The sequence below is a fragment of the Rosa rugosa genome, chromosome 6 (assembly GCF_958449725.1).
Source record: "Rosa rugosa chromosome 6, drRosRugo1.1, whole genome shotgun sequence".
Classification (NCBI taxonomy): Eukaryota; Viridiplantae; Streptophyta; class Magnoliopsida; order Rosales; family Rosaceae; genus Rosa; species Rosa rugosa.
In genome coordinates, this window is record NC_084825.1 from 29,931,624 (window position 1) to 29,956,323 (window position 24,700).

Here is a 24,700-nt window from a genome sequence, read left to right on the forward strand (position 1 = left end):
ATATTAATATGTGACATATATTTATTTGTTGTAGAAAATTATATGCGAGACGTCTTGTTTGTTTAATATAATTTCGTCGAGGAACTAATTGCGTCGCGCGTTAAAAAAGCGACAACCGTTTAATTTCGTCGCTTTTGACAATCGGTAAAACACATTAGACGACAACTGGTCGCGACAACCCAAGGTCGTCGCATTTTCAATTAAGCGAGAAATCATTGTTTGTTTCAAACGATTATAGATGAGGTTAGGTTATTTATCTCATTTAATGATAAGCAAAATGCAACAAATGGCTACATATTTCTAGCTCAAATTTAGTTATTTATTTAAAATTTTAAATTAATTTAATATTTACAAAAAACATTAATAATATTTATCTGCAAATAATAATATTCGAAGACTTATTATTAATCATAAACCAAATAAAGTCTACAAATATTAAATTCAAAAAAAAAAAAAAAGTCTACAAATATTGTACCCGAAAATAATAATAGCTAATAAAAAAGGGAAAAAATAGTTTACGAAGACTAGCTAAAACCTAAACTAATTATTACTCAAAACTTCTCAAAGTATCAAAATTCATCAGCTTCATCAAATTCCTCATGTTCCAAATTGTCTGCATTGTTTGAGACTATCTTCATCTCTTGGCTCTCCTTAAGGCATGTTAAATGAAAGGCACAGCTCTCCCACGATTCATACTCTTTTGTTTCTTCGGCTAACTGAATTCTTGTTGCATTTTTCCTTCATAAATAATGTGAAGTCAAATATATATACTCTAAGATTTTTAATCCAAGCATAAAACTGGAAAAACATAACAAAAACATTTTGGAGAAAAAAAAATGTACGTGTAGAGAATACATACAATATACTCTGGATTGGTGTAGAGTTTATCGCTATTGCCAATCCTCTCTCGGCCTCATACCTAGACATTTAGACAAAGGTACAGACCAAAAAAAAAAACAGACAATCAAAGTTCCATTCATAAGTTAATTAGGCATCCATACGTGAACTGATATAGAAGATAAGCTCCATTCATCTCTCACCCCTCGATCAATCAAAATTCTGAATGCTAAATTTACCATAATCACAATTTCACATAGATAAACAAAGGAGAAGTATTTTGTCATGATATTAAAAGATTAACAAACTACATATACCCCCTTAATAGGATTTCAAAACACAAAAAACTCCACAACATTTGGTTTTGAACATTTAAGGACAAAAGTTTACACTTAAGGACAATATGCTCTCCACTTGCCACATGTCATAAGTTAATTTACTTTTTTACTCTTAACTACTTCTTTTGACTTCTAATCCTTTAATATTACTTTTTTTTTTAGAATAATCTTTTTATGTTAATTTGTTACCAAGTGTCAATAAGACATTTATAATTTTAACCTTCATGCATGGATAACTAAATCTTAATAAAGAAAATTAATCCAAACTCTTTTTGTTCAAATCCAGCTGCTTGCTACTGTACTTGTACTCGTGTTATGCTACTGCACTCGTCATCGCCTAATCCTGCTACTGCACTCATACTCGTCTAGTTCTGCTACTGCACTTGTACTCGTATCCTGCTACTGCAGTCGTCATCGCCTAATCCTGCTACTGCACTAGTTCAATCCTGCTACTACACTCATACTCGTCCAGTTCTGCTACTGCACTTGTACTCGTGTCCTGCTACTGCAGTCGTCATCACTTAATCCTGCTACTGCACTAGTTCAATCCTGCTACTACACTCGCTGCACTCATACTCGTCCAGTTCTGCTACTGCACTCGTCATCGTCTAATCCTGCTACTACACTTATACTCATCCAGTTCTGCTACTGCACTTGTACTCGTGTCATTCTACTGCAGTCGTCATCACCTAATCCTGCTACTGCACTCATACTCGTCCAACCCTGCTACTGCACTCGTCATCGCCTAGTCCTGATTCCCAATATCACCATTCAAAACTAACTCAACCAACTTCCAAACTACCATCACAATAATAACAATTTGGCAAATTCAAACATTATCAGGGAATCCCATTTTCAATCGCATCAACCAGGGACATTCAACTATATTTCACCCACAAACTCCAAGACCTTTTCCAATAAAATTTCAACTCACCTTATTTACAGTAACAAGAAATGGACCTCAAGCTGTTGTCCTCACTTCAAGACAAGAACACAACAATTCTTGAGAAATTCCCTTCTCCTCAGTTTCACCAACTCTGTAAATTAAACGTATCAAGCATCAGTTCTCATGCTAGCAGTAAGAATCGAGCTAGTAATAACCTAAGGAAACCCGAAATCAACACCGTGAACAATTATTCGAACGGAGACTGTAAACACCCAAATCCAACTTCCCCCAAAACGTAATCGAATTCAAAATCTATCTACACTAACATGTAGAGCTCAGAGAGGAGATTAAGTTTCATACCATGCATGGCTCAGTCCCTAGCCGGATTCGTCGGAAAATTCCCAGAAAGTTCGCCCGAAAGCTTGAGACTTCCGGCTTCGATTTGACTTCATCTGAGCTTCTCTGTGAAAACCCGAACCATAGATGTGATCGAGATACCGAGACCATTCGAACGTTAATGGTCCGCCTCTGCATCACCGCCGGAATTTGCAGAGAACCCGCCGAGATACTCAGAGCTTTCGAGCTTCGAATAGTAGCCGTCCGACGTCGGATCGAGAAATTAAGGACATGGATCACATCGCCGAACAGATGATTCGATCTCGCCGAACAGATGGGTCGAGGCGTCGAGCTATCTTGATGCGCATCAAATCTGTTTTGGGTTTTCGTTTCGGTTGTTGAGTATTATGCCCAGTGGCATGAGCGTAAATTGTAATGAAAATTGGGCATTTTAGTCAGTTTCTATCAAAATTCGAAGCCAGGCCTGCTTCATTTGGTTTTGGGCCTGAGATTGTGTCCTTATTTGTATAAAACAAATTAAATGTGGGTTTTTTGTGTTTATATATTTGGTTAGGTGCTACTATGTAATTTTCTAATTAAAGATAATTCCATGTACCATATCCAAAAAACTGTGTAATACCCCGGAAAATCCCAATTAAATTCCATGGTTTTTTAGAAATGATTTCACGATAGTAGGAGCGAGTACGAAGCTTGGAAAAGTTGTGGAATTAGTTCGAACGATTTTATTTTCGAAAACGAACGTTTTTAGGGGGTCAACAAAGTTGACTTTTTATACGTTCAAAATTTGGGAAAACTTCCTTCATAAAAGTTGTAGAGCTCGTCGATATGATCGCGTGCATATGTCGAACGAAATTTTTGGAGTTCGTACGATTATGTTACGAATTTTGGAAATATGAGATTCTTTTTTTATAATCTCTTTTCCTCGGATTCTCTTTTTTTTTCTTTTCTTTTTCTTCCTTTTCCTTTTCCTTTTCCTTTCCTCCGGGTCTCCTTCCTTCTTTTTCTTTTTCTCTTTTTTCTTCTTCTTTCTCTCTCTCTCGTTCTCCCTCGCATCCGAAACGAAGAAAAAAAACAGAGCAGCAGCTCTTCGATCAATAGCTCCTCCCTTAGTCCACCAAACGGCGTCGGACCACCGCCATTAGTTTCGCCTCAACCTTGCGCAGATGCTGGAGGCAGCCTTGCGCGGCGGTACGACCGGAAACGACGGCGGAGGCACGAGTCCGATTCAGCCCAGTTTTGGTTCGAAGCTTGATATCTCGAGCTACAAGCCACCAAAGCTCATCAAACTTCACCCACGAGCTCACCTCAACTTCCTGAAGCTCCCAGAAGTAACCTTGCACGGCGGCGTGGCTTGTGGTGGCGACTGGAAGCTCAACCCGACCTAGATCGAAACCGGACTGTGGAGCTCGATATCTCGAGTTGTGGAGGTTCGTTTTGAGTGATTCTTGAACTGGAAAGCTCACCTTGAACTTCTGAACAAATATCCAGAAGGGATCGAAGCCATTGGAGGACCTTTTTACGTCAAACTGGAGCTCGCCGGTTTCTGCAGATTTTCCGGCCAACTCGACTGTTTTGGTATTTTTCAACCTCTTCCCATTAATTTCTGATCTTGTGCTAGTTATGAATATTGACCAGCATGTAAAAATAAAGAACTTTCATGTTGGAAGTTTTGGCTAATTTTGACTTTGAATGGGTGGCGGTGCCGCCACTGTGATGGTGGTTTCCGGCGACCTCCGGCCACCCCAAGGACAGTTTCTGTCCATTTTTGTGTTCTACATGTCGATACGATCATTTCGATATATTATACGCAATTTTTGGATATCGTATGATTTAGTTATGAATTTTATGATTTCGATTAATTTCGATCGTTCGATTAATGTTTCTTGAAGATCGGACAGTCCGATGGACTTGTAGTTTTGATATGTTGATCGTATGACTGTTCTGATGACTTTGAGAGGTCACGGACGAAGATCCGACCGTTGGATCTTCGTATAATTGTGAAATAGTGTTTCGGAAGGCGATTCGTGAGAATCCGACCGTCGGATTTCCATAAAAATTTGTGGAGATGTTTGTAAGGACGATTCAGGAAGATCCGACCGTTGGATCTTCGTGATAATTTTGGAGGATGATCCTAAGGGCGATCCGTGAGGATCCGACCGTTGGATCATCATATAAATTCGATCTGACCGTTGGATCATCATTAAATTAGAATCCGACCGTTGGATTTCCGTATATGTGTGGTTTATGAATGATTGCTAAGTTAAGATCGTATCTGACTAGGTGATTGACGGTTTGAGTTGGTGGACGATTGTGGATCGTATTTTGAGCTGAATTGAAGACGCAGCGGGATTATCGAGGTGAGTAAACCTCACGTGGTTCATATTACGAACCCAATACAATTAATTGCTTATTTTGTTGCAATCATATGAACTATTGTTGGTGTTACTAGACATTCCTGTGTGAATGTCTATATATATATTATTTACGTGAAATAATATGTATTGTTGGAGTTGTGTTGAGTTATTGTTGAGAAACAATACAGTGTGAGAGGTATTGAGTTTATTGTTGAGAAACAATATATTGTGAGAGGTGTTGAGTTTTATTGTTGAGGAACAATAAATTGTTGTGATCTGTGGAGATCACTAGGTCACGAGGTGACCATGGCATCTATTAGTGAATCACGCTCTCGTACCGGGCTGGTGGTTATTAATAGTATTAAATCGTAATCACGTCTGTGGCCGGACGAGTGGTTACGTTCAGTTAGAGCTCTAGTCTGTCTGCCAAATGTGGAGTGACCTTATGAGTGAAATTGAGAGTAACTCATAAGTGTCAATATATATATGGTAACCTTATGAGGGAAATTGAGAGTAACTCATAAGGGTCTATATATATATATGAGTCTGTCTACCAAATGTTGGGAAATCTTATGAGCGAATTTGAGAGTAACTCATAAGTGTCTATATATATATATGAGAGTGAGGGATCTTATGAGCTAAATTGAGAGTAACTCATAAGTGTCTACATATATATATGAGAGTGAGTGATCTTATGAGCTAAATTGAGAGTAACTCATAAGTGTCTATATATATATATGAGAGTGAGAAAGTAACGTGGGTTTGTGGTAGTCTTGAAATCTAATAAATCAACAGTTCTTTCTTGTTTACTCATACTGGCTGTAAAAAGCTTACCGGGTTTTGTGTTGTTGCAACTCCCGGTACACTATTCAAATTGTGTAGCGGGTAATCCTACAGGACAGGAGAACCAGGACGGTGATCGTGCGGTTAGAGCAATTGTTAGAGTTTTACAACAATTGTAAGTTGTGAGGTGTGTTATGCACATTTGAGCTTTATAATATATTGTGAGAGTGAATTGTAATAATGAACTCGAAGTTTCGAGATTTGGTTTTTTTGTAATTGTAATTATTCAGGTTTCGGATTTGAATTTATCATTCAAAATCCGGGGCGTGACAGTTTGGTATCAGAGCGTAAGGTGCATATTTGGTGATGTGTCAATACCTTCCGAGTGATGGCCCGTCTGCAGCGGATCCCCATCGTGTGCTCTTTGGTATTGGCTAAGTCATTGGGTATGCGTGAGTGTTGGGAGTTGTTTAGGCCGCTAGGTCGTTTAGGGAACGTGAATACATTCCCTATAGTATTGACTTGGTTAATATGAATTTGTATTTGACTTATACTGTGTTTTAAGTGTTATACATGTATTAGCCAAGCATACTATACTCCTTAGGTGATGGAGATTCGAAGGGGTTGTACTTAGAACCTTACAGTTGTCTTGTAGGTTCGTATTGGAATAAGTTCAGTGGCCGCGAGTTACAATCCTTGAGGAATAGGAACCTCTTGATTCAACTCTGTTAAGTCAACGAGGATTGTTGTATGGAAGTGAGGTTCTTTTGGATGTTGAAGTGTTTGGTTGAAGGCATGATGTGGACCTATGCACGTACCTAGTGTGGATACGAGTATTAATGGATAGAAAGTTGCCTTCTTAAGTTGGACGTACATATGTTTTTGGATGAGATGTACATGTCAAATAATAGATATCTTGTTTTGTAATGAGATGTCCTTGTGGAGTTTGTTAGTAGGGTTGAGGTTAGGGAAGAAATTATTGCGGTTACTTCTTCCTTGTGCTTGTAAGTTGTTAAGCAGGGTTTAAGGTGCGAGACAAGAATTTTATTTTGTGCTCGATGGTTAGAGAGGAGAGACCATTGTTTTGGGTTGTCGTTGAGTACTATAATTCCTTCAGAATCAGGATTGTTGGTAGAATTGGAATTAGTAGTAGTTTTGGTGATTCTGAATTTGAATTGAGTTCGCGAGATGTGTCTTATATACGTGGTTGATGTTACTTGCATCATTTTGGAACGATACGTTACGATTCACAAGGAAAACTGGATTTGAAATTTATTCATTTGAACACCATGGGTTGATGACCTGACCGTGACTTGTGAATATAGTTTTGTTCAAGTGAATGAAATTGAATTTTGTGGCCTTTGTGTGGTGAACTAGTTTTCTTAAGTTTTGGATCGTAGTATGGAGATGGGCTGCAGTGAATTTGAAGTTGTTGTGTGTTTTAAGTTTAAGTAGGCGGGACACTTAAAGTTTTGCAATGGAGTTGATTTTGGTGTAATTAATTGGGAGAGTTAGAATCAGTTCTTGTGAATGATGTTGGATGAGAGTGTGTGCCTTTGGTGATTGATTTTAGGTGTTATAGTTAAACGCAATTTCGGATATTGATTTTAGTGATTTTGTTAGGTATCCATAGTGGTTCAAGTGAATTACTATGTGATATGGAGTTTGATTTGATTTCTGAATCGCTAAATGTTAGGGATTGAATTGTGGTGAGTTTTTGTTGAAACAATTGATAGATGGAATTATCGAGATTCTATAAGAGTTGTAAGAGTAACTCTAAAAACGTGGGTTTTTCCTAGCTAACTCAGGATGTGTTTAGCTTTATAAATCCCTAATCCTATCGATGAAATTGTTGTGTTTGGTTTGACTCAGAGGATACTAGCTAGACCTCGATGCGACTTAATTGATTGTTGGATTCTTTTTGAGTGATTGTTTTTATTGCATCATTATGAAAGATGTGTGCAGTAGAGTTGTTTATGGTTTTGAAAACAGTATTGGGTGACCAAGGTTCGATCCTTGGTGTTGTTGTTGGTTAAACAAACAGGAAAGAAAACATGCACACCATCTTATTGAGTTTATATTACAAAAAAAAAAAAAAAAAAAAAAAAAAAAAAGGCGAGGACTATGCTATACTAAGCCTAGTCAGCAGCTCCGGATGGGTTGAGGCTGAGCTCAAGAGAAACGTTTGAGCCACTGTGGTAACCGCCTGAGCCACCAGAATAGTAACCAAAAGCGCTACCTTCCTCGGAAGTAGCCTTCAGGTTACCAAAGACGTCCTCGCCGTGCACGGGGAACAGAGGAAGAGTTTGAACCTCCTGGTGATCTCCTCCTCGTTGTTGCAGGGATGTTTGTCCTCCTGTTGTGCCAAAAGAGTTGTACTAGTATTAGTGTTGAAGTGTGAGGAAGAATATGAAACAGAATTTAAATCAAGAAATCCTTCATTACCAGTAGAATAGGTGGAACCAAAGTTGAGATCAATGGATCTACCATCATCAGTAGAACTAGTGGACCCAAAATTGATGTCAATGGATCCACCAGCTGGCCCAAAATTGATGTCGATGGATCCACCAGCACCAGTAGAACCAGTGGACCCAAAATTGAGATCAATGGATCTACCAGTACCAAGAGAACTAGTTCTCATGGGCACTGGAGCAGCCTGATTACACCTATTCATCTGCTTCTCTCGAGCCCTGACGTTCTGGAACCAAAAGTAAATGTTCTTACCCTCAACATACCCATACTGGTTCAGCTGGAGACAGATCTCGTGAATCTGCTCTGTAGTTGGGCACTTAAATCCCTTGACATAGTAAAGATCCTTGAGGATTCTTATTTGTTCTGGAGTAGGAATCCACCTGGTACGGCTTCGCCAGAAATCCATGTTGGCACTACTTCCAGCTGCTTGGGTGTTTCCTCCCTCCTCTGTTGGTTGCTGTTGTTGTGGTTCCATTTGTTGCGGGGTTTGGAGCTCCATTAGTTGCAGAGTTCGTGGCTCTTGGGTCATGGGGTGAGAGGATGTGGAAATCGAGGAATACATGGTTTAGTGTTTGAGGGAGATTTTGTTAGAAGGATTGGAGTTGTTGAACTGGTGATTGGAGATCTGAGATTCTCAGAGGAAAGATGAGATCGAATCTTCAAATGGAAGAAAAGATCTGAGAAAGAAGGATTGAAGATTTGGAGGAAAATATTGAAGATCTGAAAGTTCAGAGGAAAGATGAGATCGAATCTTCAAATGGAAGAAAAGATCTGAGAAAGAAGGATTGAAGATTTGGAGGAAAATATTGAAGATCTGAAAGTTCAGAGGAAAGATGGGATTGAATCAACTAGATGGGAGAGAAGATCAGAAGAGAAGGATTGAAATTGATGAAGAAAGGATTTGAGAAGAGAAAGGCTGAAGAGTTGAGAGAGAAAGACTTGAGCTCGGAAGAAAATTTCTTTCTTTTGGAGTGAACAGTTTTTCTCCAGAATGCACCTATTTATAGAGCGAGGTGAGCAGATCTCCACCGTTGGATGAACGATTCCTGTGATTCATTCTACGCGTTGGATTAAAGTCGCCCCGAAACCCGGAAAAGCTGTTGGCGCGTGTTGAGCGTGTAAGGGGACAGGCCGAACCTCGAGACGCTGTGGCAGACAGCTTTAGCCGAAAGTGATTTGCTTTCCGTAAATCACGGAAGAGACGTGTCGTGGCACGTGGAGTGTACCGACAGTTTGTTGTTATTCTATCGCTTATGATAGAATAAATAAAAGAAGTTGCATGGATAGTAACGAGAGCAGCTGGTGCTCTAGTGGTTGAAGAGCAAGGCTCATGTACAAGAGGTCAGAGGTTCGAACCTTGCCTCTCGTTTATTTTTATTATGTTCGCTTATGACATAATAAGTAAAACATTTGTACACATTATATTAAGCACAGCTTGTGCTCCAGTGGTTGGTGGGCAAAGCCCTTGTGCAGCAGGTTAAGGTTTCGAACCTTGCCTCCCCCGTTATTTTATTTATGTCGCTTATGACATAATAAATATAACACGTGAGCATATATTAATGAAGGCAGCTCTTGCTTCAGTGGTTGGGAGCAAAACCTTCGTGTTTGAGGTCGGGAGTTCGAACCTTACCTCTTACAAATATTTTTGGATCTCGTATATGCTTGATATACGACGTATATACGGTATGTACGGTATACATACGTATATACGGTCTGTACGGTATGCATACGAATATACAGTTGTACGGTATGCATACGTATATACGATCTGTACGGTATGCATACGTATATACGGTATGTACAATTTCATACCGTAGCCGAGCTGGAAGTTGGTGGGCCGATTGGTAGGCCCAAATAGTAAGCCCAAATAGTAAGCCCAAATAGTAAGCCCAAATAGTAAGCCCGAATGGTAGGCCCAAATGGTAGGCCCAAATGGTAAGCCCAATTGTTCGGCCCGAATAGTAGGCCCAAATGTTAAACCCAAAGTGGTTTGGGCCGGTTCGAAATGTGGATGGTCCGATTTCTTCAGGCCCAATTGGCCAGCCCTAGTGCTTAGTCCAAGGATTGAGCAAGCCCAAGTCATCATCATTGGGTGACATAATTTATTGGCGTGCTTTTGGGGATGATTTGTTTTGAGTGATGCATCTCTATGGTTGTGAAGAGTGGTGCATGCTTAAGTTTTACTATGGAGATTTACCGTGATGCTAATTGAGTAGCGAAACACTTTGTGGGAGTGTTTACTGTGCTTGTATGCCAGTACAGAGTGATGATCTATGTGAAGATCTATGTGATGATCTATGTGAAGATCTATGTGAGGATCTATGAGATGATCCATGTGACGATTTTGTGTATGTGATGTGGAGTGTTGTTGAGCAGTTGTTGTGTGAGTTTACGTTTGTGATGAAAGGATTTAGTGGCCATAGGAATGTATTTTTATACAAGGGCTGTGGCTTTGTAGATTACTACAGATTTGGAAAAGATGGAGATCCTATAGTTAGGTCAACCTTAATCGAGAGGAATTGACTTACGCTTAAATTTCGGGACGAAATTTCTTTAAGGAGGGTAGACTGTAATACCCCGGAAAATCCCAATTAAATTCCATGGTTTTTTAGAAATGATTTCACGATAGTAGGAGCGAGTACGAAGCTTGGAAAAGTTGTGGAATTAGTTCGAACGATTTTATTTTCGAAAACGAACGTTTTTAGGGGGTCAACAAAGTTGACTTTTTATACGTTCAAAATTTGGGAAAACTTCCTTCATAAAAGTTGTAGAGCTCGTCGATATGATCGCGTGCATATGTCGAACGAAATTTTTGGAGTTCGTACGATTATGTTACGAATTTTGGAAATATGAGATTCTTTTTTTATAATCTCTTTTCCTCGGATTCTCTTTTTTTTTCTTTTCTTTTTCTTCCTTTTCCTTTTCCTTTTCCTTTCCTCCGGGTCTCCTTCCTTCTTTTTCTTTTTCTCTTTTTTCTTCTTCTTTCTCTCTCTCTCGTTCTCCCTCGCATCCGAAACGAAGAAAAAAAACAGAGCAGCAGCTCTTCGATCAATAGCTCCTCCCTTAGTCCACCAAACGGCGTCGGACCACCGCCATTAGTTTCGCCTCAACCTTGCGCAGATGCTGGAGGCAGCCTTGCGCGGCGGTACGACCGGAAACGACGGCGGAGGCACGAGTCCGATTCAGCCCAGTTTTGGTTCGAAGCTTGATATCTCGAGCTACAAGCCACCAAAGCTCATCAAACTTCACCCACGAGCTCACCTCAACTTCCTGAAGCTCCCAGAAGTAACCTTGCACGGCGGCGTGGCTTGTGGTGGCGACTGGAAGCTCAACCCGACCTAGATCGAAACCGGACTGTGGAGCTCGATATCTCGAGTTGTGGAGGTTCGTTTTGAGTGATTCTTGAACTGGAGAGCTCACCTTGAACTTCTGAACAAATATCCAGAAGGGATCGAAGCCATTGGAGGACCTTTTTACGTCAAACTGGAGCTCGCCGGTTTCTGCAGATTTTCCGGCCAACTCGACTGTTTTGGTATTTTTCAACCTCTTCCCATTAATTTCTGATCTTGTGCTAGTTATGAATATTGACCAGCATGTAAAAATAAAGAACTTTCATGTTGGAAGTTTTGGCTAATTTTGACTTTGAATGGGTGGCGGTGCCGCCACTGTGATGGTGGTTTCCGGCGACCTCCGGCCACCCCAAGGACAGTTTCTGTCCATTTTTGTGTTCTACATGTCGATACGATCATTTCGATATATTATACGCAATTTTTGGATATCGTATGATTTAGTTATGAATTTTATGATTTCGATTAATTTCGATCGTTCGATTAATGTTTCTTGAAGATCGGACAGTCCGATGGACTTGTAGTTTTGATATGTTGATCGTATGACTGTTCTGATGACTTTGAGAGGTCACGGACGAAGATCCGACCGTTGGATCTTCGTATAATTGTGAAATAGTGTTTCGGAAGGCGATTCGTGAGAATCCGACCGTCGGATTTCCATAAAAATTTGTGGAGATGTTTGTAAGGACGATTCAGGAAGATCCGACCGTTGGATCTTCGTGATAATTTTGGAGGATGATCCTAAGGGCGATCCGTGAGGATCCGACCGTTGGATCATCATATAAATTCGATCTGACCGTTGGATCATCATTAAATTAGAATCCGACCGTTGGATTTCCGTATATGTGTGGTTTATGAATGATTGCTAAGTTAAGATCGTATCTGACTAGGTGATTGACGGTTTGAGTTGGTGGACGATTGTGGATCGTATTTTGAGCTGAATTGAAGACGCAGCGGGATTATCGAGGTGAGTAAACCTCACGTGGTTCATATTACGAACCCAATACAATTAATTGCTTATTTTGTTGCAATCATATGAACTATTGTTGGTGTTACTAGACATTCCTGTGTGAATGTCTATATATATATTATTTACGTGAAATAATATGTATTGTTGGAGTTGTGTTGAGTTATTGTTGAGAAACAATACAGTGTGAGAGGTATTGAGTTTATTGTTGAGAAACAATATATTGTGAGAGGTGTTGAGTTTTATTGTTGAGGAACAATAAATTGTTGTGATCTGTGGAGATCACTAGGTCACGAGGTGACCATGGCATCTATTAGTGAATCACGCTCTCGTACCGGGCTGGTGGTTATTAATAGTATTAAATCGTAATCACGTCTGTGGCCGGACGAGTGGTTACGTTCAGTTAGAGCTCTAGTCTGTCTGCCAAATGTGGAGTGACCTTATGAGTGAAATTGAGAGTAACTCATAAGTGTCAATATATATATGGTAACCTTATGAGGGAAATTGAGAGTAACTCATAAGGGTCTATATATATATATGAGTCTGTCTACCAAATGTTGGGAAATCTTATGAGCGAATTTGAGAGTAACTCATAAGTGTCTATATATATATATGAGAGTGAGGGATCTTATGAGCTAAATTGAGAGTAACTCATAAGTGTCTACATATATATATGAGAGTGAGTGATCTTATGAGCTAAATTGAGAGTAACTCATAAGTGTCTATATATATATATGAGAGTGAGAAAGTAACGTGGGTTTGTGGTAGTCTTGAAATCTAATAAATCAACAGTTCTTTCTTGTTTACTCATACTGGCTGTAAAAAGCTTACCGGGTTTTGTGTTGTTGCAACTCCCGGTACACTATTCAAATTGTGTAGCGGGTAATCCTACAGGACAGGAGAACCAGGACGGTGATCGTGCGGTTAGAGCAATTGTTAGAGTTTTACAACAATTGTAAGTTGTGAGGTGTGTTATGCTCATTTGAGCTTTATAATATATTGTGAGAGTGAATTGTAATAATGAACTCGAAGTTTCGAGATTTGGTTTTTTTGTAATTGTAATTATTCAGGTTTCGGATTTGAATTTATCATTCAAAATCCGGGGCGTGACAAACTGAATGCAGGACACTAGAAGGGACAAATCCCATACTAATGACCTTCGCCACATATTCCCTAAACTTGGCTACAATCTCATGTTTTACATACCGACAGGGAAAACTTATATTAATTTATGAATTCAAAACTAGTACCAACATAGAAATAAAGTTGAAACAATCATAATGCGATCCAGCTTGGAAAAGAAATCAAGTTTCTTATAGAATGAAGAATCAACTCATAGTCTAGTTGTTTCATTTGCAAACTCTTCTTTCCATTATCAAAATAAGAAAAACAACGGTGACATAGAAGATTGGATCTGAACAATGAAACCTTGGCAACTCCAGAAGGCAATCACAATGCAGAAAAAACGAAGTACAGAGTAAGCTAGATCGAGATATATATAAAATAATAATAATAATAATAATAAGATAAATGCAGGCAATATATTTTGACGCATTTTCTCTGCAGCATAAAAAAAACACCCTCCTCTCTAAATCTCCGTCGTATTTTCTCATCAAATTTTTAAACACTAAATCGGAATGATACATAGAAGCGTCATATCAAGCACAGAAAGATCCAAATCGGATAATAAGAGAGAAAACGTACCATTTTGACTGTTGGGTTTGGTTCTGAACACCTTGAATTGTAATTCGACAGAATAGAGAACGTTCCCTTTATATCGTCTTCCATCTTTTTGGGTTAACAAGAGTCATAACTAGGACTCCTCTCTTTTCTCTCAAGATCCCACCTACTTTTTCCGCTTGTGTGAGAGAATAATGAGAATGATAACTCGAAGATTTCTTCTCCTTTTTTAGATAAGAACGAGAAGAAGTTGTTCCATTTTGGGTTCTTTTGTTTTTGAATGAATTTACAGATAATAGAAGAAAAAAAATAACAGATTTATCAAAGGAAACAATAGTGATATATGATCGATATATCAAAGGAAACATTAATAATCATAATTATAGAATTACAACTATAATTTATTTCCATATATAGAGAAAAAAAAAACAAGAATCATAATTAATTTCAGAATCATAATTACTTTCATATATGATCGATATTCAAAGGAAATAATAGTCATAATTATAGAATTACAACCGGAACTTATTTCCATATAGTAAAAGAAAGTACGTTCTAAAAAAAAGAGAGACAATAATTGTAATACCCCGGAAAATCCAAATTAAATTCCGTGGATTTTTAGAAATGATTTCACGATAGTAGGAGCGAGTACGAAGCTTGGAGAAGTGTGGAATTAGTTCGAACGATTTTATTTTCGAAAACGAACGTTTTTAGGGGGTCAACAAAGTTGACTTTTTATACGTTCAAAATTTGGGAAAACTTCCTTCATGAAAGTTGTAGAGCTCGTCGATACGAGTTCGTGGACATGTGGAACGCAATATTCGGAGTTCGTATGAATAAGTTATGAACTTTTGAAATTTGGGAATTTTCTATAAATATCGAAAAAAAATCAGAAATTTCATTTAAGGACGAAACAATTTCTTTTTGCGGAACAGTCCCCCATTTTCTCCGTTCTCTCTCCTCTCCCACGCGGCCGACCCGACTGACCCGACCCGGACCCATCTTCGTCCTCCGGCGTCTTCCGGCCACGACCCGGCCCTCCTTGTGATCGCCGCAAGCCGCCCAGTCGCCTGGTGCCGCTGCCTTGCACCGCCGTTGCCCCCAGAGCTGGATCGAAGCGACCCCAGGCGGAGTAACCGACCCGACCGGATCTCAGCCGTGCCGGCGTTGCACGGGCCGATCCTCCCCATTTTCGTGATCTCCTCTTCCCCCTGATCATCCCCATATAGGCCTTGCTTGACGATTTGGAGTGTGGAGTGAAAGATCACGAGTTGAAGATTTCGACGTCCCTGATTCAATCTGGAATCTGATCAGACGCACGAGATTAATCCAACTTCAACGCTTGATCTAGGACGATCTAGGCCGAACCAGGCTTAGCTCCAGGTATGAAAGTCGACCACCCTTTCATTTTGAACCAGTTTGTAGTTGGTCACTTTGCCATCTGAGGTGGTTGACCGGCGTTGACCGCCGCGTTGACCGCCCACTGACCACCGCTTGTGGCGGCGCATCAGACCATATTTCGAGTTTTCATTATCTAGGCGATGATCTATGCATCCATACGAGCGTTTTGATATATAACATGGTCATGTTAGAAAAAGTTGATAAATAGTGGATTTACGTTTTGACGTTACTATTTAACGTTTTTACGTTTATCTTCGGTTTACGATCTGTGAAGATCTGACCATCGGTTTTGCTTCAATTTTGGATATGTTGATCGTATGACTGTCCCGGTGACCTTGTGAGGTCACGGGCGAAGATCCGACCGTTGGATCTTCGTATAATTGAGAAATAGTGATTCGGAAGGCGATTCGTGAGAATCTGACCGTCGGATTTTCATATAATTTTGTGGAGATGTTAGTAAAGGCGATTCAGGAAGATCTGACCGTTGGATCTTCGTGATAATTTTGGAGGATGATCCTAAAGGCGATCCGTGAGGATCCGACCGTTGGATCATCATTAAATTCAGATCCGACCGTTGGATCATCGTTTAATTTGAATCTGAGCGTTGGATCGTCGTTTAATTACATATTTGAGTTGTTGGCTAAGTCAAGATCATTATTGGACTAGGTGATTGACGGTTTGAGTTGGTGGACGATTGTGGATCGTATTTTGAGCTGAATTGAAGACGCAGCGGGATTATCGAGGTGAGTAAACCTCACGTGGTTCATATTACGAACCCAATACAATTAATTGCTTTATTTTGTTGCAATCATATGAACTATTGTTGGTGTTACTAGACATTCCTGTGTGAATGTCTGTATATATATTATTACGTGAAATAATATGTATTGTTGGAGTTGTGTTGAGTTATTGTTGAGAAACAATATATTGTGAGAGATATTGAGTTTATTGTTGAGAAACAATATATTGTGAGAGGTGTTGAGTTTTATTGTTGAGGAACAATAAATTGTTGTGATCTGTGGAGATCACTAGGTCACGAGGTGACCATGGCATCTATTAGTGAATCACGCTCTCGTACCGGGCTGGTGGTTATTAATAGTATTAAATCGTAATCACGTCTGTGGCCGGACGAGTGGTTACGTTCAGTTAGAGCTCTAGTCTGTCTGCCAAATGTGGAGTGACCTTATGAGTGAAATTGAGAGTAACTCATAAGTGTCAATATATATATGGTAACCTTATGAGGGAAATTGAGAGTAACTCATAAGGGTCTATATATATATATGAGTCTGTCTACCAAATGTTGGGAAATCTTATGAGCGAATTTGAGAGTAACTCATAAGTGTCTATATATATATATGAGAGTGAGGGATCTTATGAGCTAAATTGAGAGTAACTCATAAGTGTCTACATATATATATGAGAGTGAGTGATCTTATGAGCTAAATTGAGAGTAACTCATAAGTGTCTATATATATATATGAGAGTGAGAAAGTAACGTGGGTTTGTGGTAGTCTTGAAATCTAATAAATCAACAGTTCTTTCTTGTTTACTCATACTGGCTGTAAAAAGCTTACCGGGTTTTGTGTTGTTGCAACTCCCGGTACACTATTCAAATTGTGTAGCGGGTAATCCTACAGGACAGGAGAACCAGGACGGTGATCGTGCGGTTAGAGCAATTGTTAGAGTTTTACAACAATTGTAAGTTGTGAGGTGTGTTATGCTCATTTGAGCTTTATAATATATTGTGAGAGTGAATTGTAATAATGAACTCGAAGTTTCGAGATTTGGTTTTTTTGTAATTGTAATTATTCAGGTTTCGGATTTGAATTTATCATTCAAAATCCGGGGCGTGACAGTTTGGTATCAGAGCGTAAGGTGCATATTTGGTGATGTGTCAATACCTTCCGAGTGATGGCCCGTCTGCAGCGGATCCCCATCGTGTGCTCTTTGGTATTGGCTAAGTCATTGGGTATGCGTGAGTGTTGGGAGTTGTTTAGGCCGCTAGGTCGTTTAGGGAACGTGAATACCTTCCCTATAGTATTGACTTGGTTAATATGAATTTGTATTTGACTTATACTGTGTTTTAAGTGTTATACATGTATTAGCCAAGCATACTATACTCCTTAGGTGATGGATATTCGAAGGGGTTGTACTTAGAACCTTACAGTTGTCTTGTAGGTTCGTATGGGAATAAGTTCAGTGGCCGCGAGTTACAATCCTTGAGGAATAGGAACCTCTTGATTCAACTCTGTTAAGTCAACGAGGATTGTTTTATGGAAATGAGGTTCTTTTGATTGTTGAAGTGTTTGGTTGAAGGCATGGTGTGGACCTATGCTCGTCTGTAATGTGGATACGAGTATTAATCGATGGTAATTTTGCCTTTTTAAGTTGAATATACTAATGTTCTTGAATAGATTCTTGACTCATGTGGAGTTGTGATTAGTGTTGCGGTTAGGGAAGGAATTATTGCGGTTACTTCTTCCTTGTGCTTGTAAGTTGTTAAGCAGGGTTTAAGGTGCGAGACAAGAATTTTATTTTGTGCTCGATGGTTAGAGATGAGAGACCATTGTTTTGGGTTGTCGTTGAGTACTATAATTCCTTCAGAATCAAGATTGTTGGTAGAATTGGAATTAGTAGTAGTTTTGGTGATTCTGAATTTGAATTGAGTTCGCGAGATGTGTCTTATATACGTGGTTGATGTTGCTTGCATCATTTTGGAACGATACGTTACGATTCACAAGGAAAACTGGATTTGAAATTTATTCATTTGAACACCATGGGTTGATGACCTGACCGTGACTTGTGAATATAGTTTTGTTCAAGTGAATGAAATTGAATTTTGTGGCCTTTGTGTGGTGAACTAGTTTTCTTAAGTTTTGGATCGTAGTATGGAGATGGGCTGCAGTGAATTTGAAGTTGTGGTGTGTTTTAAGTTTAAGTAGGCGGGACACTTAAAGTTTTGCAATGGAGTTGATTTTGGTGTAATTAATTGGGAGAGTTAGAATCAGTTCTTGTGAATGATGTTGGATGAGAGTGTGTGCCTTTGGTGATTGATTTTAGGTGTTATAGTTAAACGCAATTTCGGATATTGATTTTAGTGATTTTGTTAGGTATCCATAGTGGTTCAAGTGAATTACTATGTGATATGGAGTTTGATTTGATTTCTGAATCGCTAAATGTTAGGGATTGAATTGTGGTGAGTTTTTGTTGAAGCAATTGATAGATGGAATTATCGAGATTCTATAAGAGTTGTAAGAGTAACTCTAAAGACGTGGGTTTTTCCTAGCTAACTCAGGATGTGTTTAGCTTTATAAATCCCTAATCCTATCGATGAAATTGTTGTGTTTGGTTTGACTCAGAGGATACTAGCTAGACCTCGATGCGACTTAATTGATTGTTGGATTCTTTTTGAGTGATTGTTTTTATTGCATCATTATGAAAGATGTGTGCAGTAGAGTTGTTTATGGTTTTGAAAACAGTATTGGGTGACCAAGGTTCGATCCTTGGTGTTGTTGTTGGTTAAACAAACAGGAAAGAAAACATGCACACCATCTTATTGAGTTTATATTACAAAAAAAAAAAAGAAAAAAAAAAAGAAAAAAAAAAGCGAGGACTATGCTATACTAAGCCTAGTCAGCAGCTCCGGATGGGTTGAGGCTGAGCTCAAGAGAAACGTTTGAGCCACTGTTGTAACCGCCTGAGCCACCGAAATAGTAATCATGTGCACTACCTTCCTCGGAAGTAGTCTTCAGGTTACCAAAGACGTCCTCGCCGTGCACGGGGAACAGAGGAAGAGTTTGAACCTCCTGGTGATCTCCTCCTCGTTGTTGCAGGGATGTTTGTCCTCCTGTTGTGCCAAAAGAGTTGTACTGGTATTAGTGTTGAAGTGTGAGGAAGAATACGAAACAAAATTTAAGTAAATAAATCCTTCATTACCAGTAGAATAGGTGGAACCAAAGTTGAGATCAATGGATCTACCATCATCAGTAGAACTAGTGGACCCAAAATTGATGTCAATGGATCCACCAGCTGGCCCAAAATTGATGTCGATGGATCCACCAGCACCAGTAGAACCAGTGGACCCAAAATTGAGATCAATGGATCTACCAGTACCAAGAGAACTAGTTCTCATGGGCACTGGAGCAGCCTGATTACACCTATTCATCTGCTTCTCTCGAGCCCTGACGTTCTGGAACCAAAAGTAAATGTTCTTACCCTCAACATACCCATACTGGTTCAGCTGGAGACAGATCTCGTGAATCTGCTCTGTAGTTGGGCACTTAAATCCCTTGACATAGTAAAGATCCTTGAGGATTCTTATTTGTTCTGGAGTAGGAATCCACCTGGTACGGCTTCGCCAGAAATCCATGTTGGCACTACTTCCAGCTGCTTGGGTGTTTCCTCCCTCCTCTGTTGGTTGCTGTTGTTGTGGTTCCATTTGTTGCGGGGTTTGGAGCTCCATTAGTTGCAGAGTTCGTGGCTCTTGGGTCATGGGGTGAGAGGATGTGGAAATCGAGGAATACATGGTTTAGTGTTTGAGGGAGATTTTGTTAGAAGGATTGGAGTTGTTGAACTGGTGATTGGAGATCTGAGATTCTCAGAGGAAAGATGAGATCGAATCTTCAAATGGAAGAAAAGATCTGAGAAAGAAGGATTGAAGATTTGGAGGAAAATATTGAAGATCTGAAAGTTCAGAGGAAAGATGAGATCGAATCTTCAAATGGAAGAAAAGATCTGAGAAAGAAGGATTGAAGATTTGGAGGAAAATATTGAAGATCTGAAAGTTCAGAGGAAAGATGGGATTGAATCAACTAGATGGGAGAGAAGATCAGAAGAGAAGGATTGAAATTGATGAAGAAAGGATTTGAGAAGAGAAAGGCTGAAGAGTTGAGAGAGAAAGACTTGAGCTCGGAAGAAAATTTCTTTCTTTTGGAGTGAACAGTTTTTCTCCAGAATGCACCTATTTATAGAGCGAGGTGAGCAGATCTCCACCGTTGGATGAACGATTCCTGTGATTCATTCTACGCGTTGGATTAAAGTCGCCCCGAAACCCGGAAAAGCTGTTGGCGCGTGTTGAGCGTGTAAGGGGACAGGCCGAACCTCGAGACGCTGTGGCAGACAGCTTTAGCCGAAAGTGATTTGCTTTCCGTAAATCACGGAAGAGACGTGTCGTGGCACGTGGAGTGTACCGACAGTTTGTTGTTATTCTATCGCTTATGATAGAATAAATAAAAGAAGTTGCATGGATAGTAACGAGAGCAGCTGGTGCTCTAGTGGTTGAAGAGCAAGGCTCATGTACAAGAGGTCAGAGGTTCGAACCTTGCCTCTCGTTTATTTTTATTATGTTCGCTTATGACATAATAAGTATAACATTTGTACACATTATATTAAGCACAGCTTGTGCTCCAGTGGTTGGGGACAAAGGTTTCGTGCAGCAGGTTGAGGTTTCGAACCTTGCCTCCCCCGTTATTTTATTTATGTCGCTTATGACATAATAAATATAACACGTGAGCATATATTAATGAAGGCAGCTCTTGCTTCAGTGGTTGGGAGCAAAACCTTCGTGTTTGAGGTCGGGAGTTCGAACCTTACCTCTTACAAATATTTTTGGATCTCGTATATGCTTGATATACGACGTATATACGGTATGTACGGTATACATACGTATATACGGTCTGTACGGTATGCATACGAATATACAGTTGTACGGTATGCATACGTATATACGATCTGTACGGTATGCATACGTATATACGGTATGTACAATTTCATACCGTAGCCGAGCTGGAAGTTGGTGGGCCGATTGGTAGGCCCAAATCGTAAGCCCAAATAGTAAGCCCAAATAGTAAGCCCGAATGGTAGGCCCAAATGGTAGGCCCAAATGGTAAGCCCAATTGTTCGGCCCGAATAGTAGGCCCAAATGTTAAACCCAAAGTGGTTTGGGCCGGTTCGAAATGTGGATGGTCCGATTTCTTCAGGCCCAAATGGCCAGCCCTAGTGCTTAGCCCAAGGATTGAACAAGCCCAAGTCATCGTCACTGGGTGACATATTTTATTGGCGTGCTTTTGGGGATGATTTGTTTTGAGTGATGCATCTCTATTGTTGTGAAGAATGGTGCATGCTTGAGTTTTACTATAGAGATTTACCGTGATGCTAATTGAGTAGCGAAACACTTTGTGGGAGTGTTTACTGTGCTTGTATGCCAGTACAGAGTGAAGATCTATGTAAGGATCTATGAGATGATCCATGTGATGATTTTGTGTAATTGATGTGGAGTGATGTTGAGCAGTTGTGTTGTGCGTTTACGTTTGTGATGAAAGGATTTAGTGGCCATAGGAATGTATTTTTATACAAAGGGCTGAGGCTTTGTAGATTACTACAGATTTGGAAAAGATGGAGATTCTATAGTTAGGTCAACCTTAATCGAGAGGAATTGACTTACGCTCAAATTTCGGGACGAAATTTCTTTAAGGAGGGTAGACTGTAATACCCCGGAAAATCCAAATTAAATTCCGTGGATTTTTAGAAATGATTTCACGATAGTAGGAGCGAGTACGAAGCTTGGAGAAGTGTGGAATTAGTTCGAACGATTTTATTTTCGAAAACGAACGTTTTTAGGGGGTCAACAAAGTTGACTTTTTATACGTTCAAAATTTGGGAAAACTTCCTTCATGAAAGTTGTAGAGCTCGTCGATACGAGTTCGTGGACATGTGGAACGCAATATTCGGAGTTCGTATGAATAAGTTATGAACTTTTGAAATTTGGGAATTTTCTATAAATATCGAAAAAAAATCAGAAATTTCATTTAAGGACGAAACAATTTCTTTTTGCGGAACAGTCCCCCATTTTCTCCGTTCTCTCTCCTCTCCCACGCGGCCGACCCGACTGACCCGACCCGGACCCATCTTCGTCCTCCGGCGTCTTCCGGCCACGACCCGGCCCTCCTTGTGATCGCCGCAAGCCGCCCAGTCGCCTGGTGCCGCTGCCTTGCACCGCCGTTGCCCCCAGAGCTGGATCGAAGCGACCCCAGGCGGAGTAACCGACCCGACCGGATCTCAGCCGTGCCGGCGTTGCACGGGCCGATCCTCCCCATTTTCGTGATCTCCTCTTCCCCCTGATCATCCCCATATAGGCCTTGCTTGACGATTTGGAGTGTGGAGTGAAAGATCACGAGTTGAAGATTTCGACGTCCCTGATTCAATCTGGAATCTGATCAGACGCACGAGATTAATCCAACTTCAACGCTTGATCTAGGACGATCTAGGCCGAACCAGGCTTAGCTCCAGGTATGAAAGTCGACCACCCTTTCATTTTGAACCAGTTTGTAGTTGGTCACTTTGCCATCTGAGGTGGTTGACCGGCGTTGACCGCCGCGTTGACCGCCCACTGACCACCGCTTGTGGCGGCGCATCAGACCATATTTCGAGTTTTCATTATCTAGGCGATGATCTATGCATCCATACGAGCGTTTTGATATATAACATGGTCATGTTAGAAAAAGTTGATAAATAGTGGATTTACGTTTTGACGTTACTATTTAACGTTTTTACGTTTATCTTCGGTTTACGATCTGTGAAGATCTGACCATCGGTTTTGCTTCAATTTTGGATATGTTGATCGTATGACTGTCCCGGTGACCTTGTGAGGTCACGGGCGAAGATCCGACCGTTGGATCTTCGTATAATTGAGAAATAGTGATTCGGAAGGCGATTCGTGAGAATCTGACCGTCGGATTTTCATATAATTTTGTGGAGATGTTAGTAAAGGCGATTCAGGAAGATCTGACCGTTGGATCTTCGTGATAATTTTGGAGGATGATCCTAAAGGCGATCCGTGAGGATCCGACCGTTGGATCATCATTAAATTCAGATCCGACCGTTGGATCATCGTTTAATTTGAATCTGAGCGTTGGATCGTCGTTTAATTACATATTTGAGTTGTTGGCTAAGTCAAGATCATTATTGGACTAGGTGATTGACGGTTTGAGTTGGTGGACGATTGTGGATCGTATTTTGAGCTGAATTGAAGACGCAGCGGGATTATCGAGGTGAGTAAACCTCACGTGGTTCATATTACGAACCCAATACAATTAATTGCTTTATTTTGTTGCAATCATATGAACTATTGTTGGTGTTACTAGACATTCCTGTGTGAATGTCTGTATATATATTATTACGTGAAATAATATGTATTGTTGGAGTTGTGTTGAGTTATTGTTGAGAAACAATATATTGTGAGAGATATTGAGTTTATTGTTGAGAAACAATATATTGTGAGAGGTGTTGAGTTTTATTGTTGAGGAACAATAAATTGTTGTGATCTGTGGAGATCACTAGGTCACGAGGTGACCATGGCATCTATTAGTGAATCACGCTCTCGTACCGGGCTGGTGGTTATTAATAGTATTAAATCGTAATCACGTCTGTGGCCGGACGAGTGGTTACGTTCAGTTAGAGCTCTAGTCTGTCTGCCAAATGTGGAGTGACCTTATGAGTGAAATTGAGAGTAACTCATAAGTGTCAATATATATATGGTAACCTTATGAGGGAAATTGAGAGTAACTCATAAGGGTCTATATATATATATGAGTCTGTCTACCAAATGTTGGGAAATCTTATGAGCGAATTTGAGAGTAACTCATAAGTGTCTATATATATATATGAGAGTGAGGGATCTTATGAGCTAAATTGAGAGTAACTCATAAGTGTCTACATATATATATGAGAGTGAGTGATCTTATGAGCTAAATTGAGAGTAACTCATAAGTGTCTATATATATATATGAGAGTGAGAAAGTAACGTGGGTTTGTGGTAGTCTTGAAATCTAATAAATCAACAGTTCTTTCTTGTTTACTCATACTGGCTGTAAAAAGCTTACCGGGTTTTGTGTTGTTGCAACTCCCGGTACACTATTCAAATTGTGTAGCGGGTAATCCTACAGGACAGGAGAACCAGGACGGTGATCGTGCGGTTAGAGCAATTGTTAGAGTTTTACAACAATTGTAAGTTGTGAGGTGTGTTATGCTCATTTGAGCTTTATAATATATTGTGAGAGTGAATTGTAATAATGAACTCGAAGTTTCGAGATTTGGTTTTTTTGTAATTGTAATTATTCAGGTTTCGGATTTGAATTTATCATTCAAAATCCGGGGCGTGACAGTTATAAAAGAAAAATGACAAATTTAAGGAAGAAAAATGCCAACAGAAGCATGACCTGCACAAAGTTAGTGCTCAATTTAAAACCCTATCAATGTAGTAAGAATAAGTAGGGATCGTT

At 39.9% G+C, this 24,700-nt stretch overlaps 1 long non-coding RNA gene across 1 annotated transcript; it reads right to left on the bottom strand.

The window, feature by feature from the left end:
- Nucleotides 1-482: 482 nt before the first annotated feature.
- LOC133714871 (uncharacterized) lies at nt 483-14,166 on the bottom strand. Its single transcript, XR_009848831.1, has 3 exons — nt 14,046-14,166; nt 860-919; nt 483-738 (listed from the first exon to the last, which is right to left on the bottom strand). It is a non-coding gene; the product is annotated as an uncharacterized LOC133714871 (long non-coding RNA).
- Between the last annotated feature and the right edge of the window lie 10,534 nt (nt 14,167-24,700).